At 54.7% G+C, this 4,391-nt stretch overlaps 1 long non-coding RNA gene across 1 annotated transcript; it reads left to right on the top strand.

The window, feature by feature from the left end:
• Positions 1–488: 488 nt before the first annotated feature.
• Positions 489–2,239, top strand: LOC308652116. The gene is made up of 3 exons (XR_014022733.1): positions 489–606; positions 1,212–2,032; positions 2,066–2,239. It is a non-coding gene; the product is annotated as an uncharacterized lncRNA (long non-coding RNA).
• The last annotated feature ends 2,152 nt before the right edge of the window (positions 2,240–4,391 follow it).

A 4,391-nucleotide genomic window follows, 5' to 3' on the forward strand; every position in this document is an offset into this window, starting at 1 on the left:
CACCTAAAGAATAGAGATATAACCCTGATGTTCCAACTAGTGGAGACAAAGGGGGAAAGACATCAGTCCAACAAACTTGGGAAAAATAGAAGTAAGAAGAGGGGAGTTGGAGGAAGAGGGCTCTGGACTGAGAGCAGATACTGCGGGCCTGCCCCATCTCCAGGGTGACCACCCAAAGCCAGGTCTGTCAGGTTAGTGACCCTTCTTAAGGGCAGTAAGCACCTCAGGGCGAAACCCAGCAGAGGTCAGGTGGCATGTGCCTGTGAAGACAGATGACGTGTCCCCACACCCGAACCAGTGTTCGCCCACCGACTTCTGAAGCCTCTTCCCGGGAAGCAGTGCCTTTGGGTGGTGGCTCCCCCACCCTGCATCCCTCACAGGGGACATCTGGCTCATTGGGAGACCCTCAGGGAGACTCCAGAGGGAACACAAGGGCCCAGTGAGGTGAGCAAGGATGGTGCCTCCGCTCGTCCATGGCATGGTGGGCAGAGGACCCCGCCGGATCTCAGGGACAGTGCCTTCTCCAGCCAGCCATGGACTTCCTGTGACTGGCTCCCAAACAATGGGCCTCCATCAAGGTCACAAATGAATGGAGGCGAGGATTGGGTTAGTCTTCTGAAATGTTCCAGATCAGCTCAGTGTCCCGGGCCTGGGAGAGGAGGCTCACTGGGCCCTTTGCCCGGGTGTCCTGGGAGAGGAGGGCTGGCCAAGTCCACCCGCTCAGAGCCAGAAATGCATGGCTGATAAGGTAATGGCATTGTTGTTCTGGCTGGGACCTGAGAGGCAAAAGTCCAATCAGATCAAATAAATGGGCTTCTGGGCCCGAGTGAGCTGATTAAATAGGTTGCATCTGGAGCAGTCTGGAAATTAGAGAGAAGGACCAGCAGATTCTGCCCACACTTTCTGGCCAGAACAGAGCAAGCCTCCCAGGGAGTGGACTCAGCTAGGAGTTTTACCTTTGGAAAAGTACAGCTGTAGGCACAGGGAATTAGGAAAGCACCGCATAGAATTCTGATCAAATGAAAACAGATAATTAAATTTATAGAACCAGTGGTTCCAAAATAAGAGCAGCCAACAGCTCTTCAGTGATTACTATGCATGTGACGCTGCTTTAAGTACTTAGTAGTTACACAATATTTCCTAACTCACTATTTGTAAACCAACCAACCTAGAAACTATAGGTGAGAGCTATTATTACCCCTTCTCCACAGAGCAGGAGACAGAAAGCAGACAGTGCTGTCACTGCCGAGATTCATGTCCAGGAGGCCTGGTCCTGAGGCACTTACACGCCGACCCACGTGGGAAAGAGCCTGCCTTGGCAGGTGCCCATCAGCAGTTCCTGAAGGATGCCCCGCTCCAGGTGCGGCACAGGGCTGTGAGCTCACCTGTGCCGTGGCGCCCCGTGTTCCCCGCCCAGCGCCAGCCTGGCCTCTTCCCCACAGAACTCTGAACTGGGTACGAACCCCACCTCCAAGGAAGAGGAACATCCTCCGACCTGGGAGGGGAGCTGTGAGTCGGGCCACCAAGGCCACTTCCTGTCTCTTTGCTGGGGCTTGATGGACACGTGACACACATCCAGCCAGGGAGACTTGGCCGCATTCTGCGGCTGTGTCCGGGAAGGGTGTTGCTCCACAGTCAACAAAGAGGTGGTCAGTGGCCTGCTGCGTTTCTCCCTTTTGAGGGTGTTAGCGTGAAGAGTATGACACCTGGAGGTGCGGCGGCCACTCTAGGCTCATGGGCCTATGCAAGGCCTGTTTGTTCTACAGCAGAAAGATGTTTAAAAGCCTGGGTCTCTAGTGGCAGGTGGAGCCGATGCCACACACCTAGAGCCCCTTCCAGACTGCTTGCTGCTTGGTATGGTCATATCCCTTTTTCCTAAGCCATTAGGCCCTGTGCACTTGGCGTCCCTGTCATCCCCGTCTGTGCACGTGTGACATCAGCACGCTGTCCACCTCCTTACTCCAGCTGACCTGCAGCTGCTCGGCCAGATACCACCATCAGAAGAGAGGAAAGCAGCTGGACTGAAGCAGCAGTTGACCACACTGCTCTGGAGACAGAAGCCAAGCCCCAGCCCGACTGCTGCTCAAGGCAGCCACCCGCAAGCTCTGACTCAGCACCAAGAGAAGAAACCACCCGGGAGCCTCATTAGTGGACCCAGCGACAGGAAGCAGGTGACCCGGACATAAACTTCAGCACTAACATCTCATGTGGATCCATTAAGAAGGTTTTATGTTGCAGCAATTTCTAGCAATGCCCTATAAATAATGATCACATCTTTAAATGCTTAATAAAACAGTAACAATTTATCAAGGTTCTAAGTCTTTCCTCTCTGCAGGCCTCAGTTCCTCTGAGGAAGGTGTGGAAATCAAACTGACTCTCTCCAAGGTCCTTCCCGGCTCCAACACTGTGAATCTGCCGTATTCCTGATTACGGGGCTCTGTCAGTCAGTTTCTCATCACTGTAACCAAAACACCTGAGGAAAACAACTTAGAGGAGGAGGGATCTATTCGGGCTCGTGGTTTCAGTCCACGGTTATCTGGCTCCAGAGCCTGGGCCTGGGATGAGGCAGAGCACCATGGTGGAAGGTGTGCAGGAGGAGAGCTATCTGCTCATGGCAGCAGGAAGCAGACAGAGAGGAGGGGCTGGGGACAAGCTGGACCACTCCAGGGCATGTCCCCAGTGACCCACTTCACTCACTAGGCCCCTCCTCCTACGGTGTCCACCTCCTCCCAATAATACCATCGAGTTATGAACCCGTTGACGAGGCCAGAGCCTGGTGACCTCGGCAGCTTCCTTAGCCTCCCGGCCCCCGGCTGCCTTGCACCAGGCAGTGCGTGCGGAGCTGGCCACACACCCTATCCTGTGAGGAAGCTGTTGCCGGTGTGTGACACGGGGACAGGGGAAGGGAAAGGAGCGAGTTAAAAGGAATCTGTATTTTCTGGAAAAAATCAAAAATAGCTTTTTGAAGACCTGCATAGAAGGGGAACAGAGTGACCCTGATCGAGGTACCTCTCCTTAGTCTCCATTTTATCCATAAAGTGGGAGTCGCCGTTTCTTTTACGCAGGGCCATTGGAGGAAATAAGTGGCTCCCTAGAGTCGGCCACGCGGTATTAGCTACCACTTCTTTACAACTGTCCCCAGTGACCCTGCCACCCCTCACGTCTCCCAGTGAGGTAGCACGCCGCCCCTCCTGCTTCCTCATCAAGCTCATCAAGCTGTTGCTCGGGTTTCCTTGACACTGTGGAAGCCGGCCCCAGAAGTGGAGATGGTGGAGGGGAAGGCTGGGGCTGGCTGCCGGCGAACAGGAGCTGCAGCTCACCCAGGAAAGTGACATTGCTGAGTCACAGGCCCGCGGAAGAGGACTGCACCAGAGGACACAACCCAGAAGGCACCAAGTGGGAAAAGTCGCACATGGAGGGATTGACATCCAGACATTAGAGCTTAATAACCTCAAAACCAAACAACTCCACTTAAAGTGGGAAGGACTTGACAGACCTCTCAGCAAAATACCTACAAATGACCACAGGGACAGGTGGGCACCACTCCTCAGCAGGCAAGTGCCGAGCAGATCACCACGAGATACAGTGCGACCTCTGGGACGGCTGCTGCGGAAAACGAAAGTCACCAGTGCTGGAGAGGACGAGTCCCAGGCACTCACTGCCCGGACGTGCTTGATGCAGCTGGGATGGGAAAGGGCAGCAGTGCCCCAGGGGGTAGATACGGAGTCCCCCCCCCCCCCCCCGGCAACTCCAGTTCCATGGGTGCATCCAAGACAGGTGAACGCAGGGACTCAGGTAGACATTGGCACACACGTGTTCCTGGCAGCACCGTTCATAATGGTGAAACAGGAAGCAGCTCAGATCCCATCACACGTGAGTGGATGAACCGAGTGTGGCCTCTGATGCAAATGCCACACAGGAAGACAAGCATGGCACTGCTGCCGCACGATGAGCCCTGCAGGGAAGCCGGACCGCCACGGAGGCAGGCACTGCTGGGGCCCCTCGACACAGTACCTACAGTCGTCCGACTCAGAGCCGTAGCTGGAAGGTCGGGTCTCGGTTCTGCAGATCGGCTGCACAACAATGTGGGTACAGGCAACCCCATGGAATCGTGCACTTTAAAGTGGCTAAGATGGTGGCCTTTATGCTATGTGTATTTTATTGCAATAACTATATATATACATACATATATACACGTGTGTGTGTGTGTGTGTGTGTGTGTGTGTGTTCCTGTGGGCGAAAAAGCAACAGCAGGCAGGTGAAAGAGCAAAGGAAAGGATGAGCAGGGAACAGGAAGGAGCTGCGATGGGGCTTCAGAATGCCCTTGACGGCGACTTCCACAGAAGCCGTGCTGTGTACAAACTGGCCATCTTGGGGGAGTGCAGGCCGGG

This window comes from Spermophilus citellus, assembly GCF_964194105.1.
Source record: "Spermophilus citellus genome assembly, chromosome: 6".
In the NCBI taxonomy this organism is placed as follows: domain Eukaryota; kingdom Metazoa; phylum Chordata; class Mammalia; order Rodentia; family Sciuridae; genus Spermophilus; species Spermophilus citellus.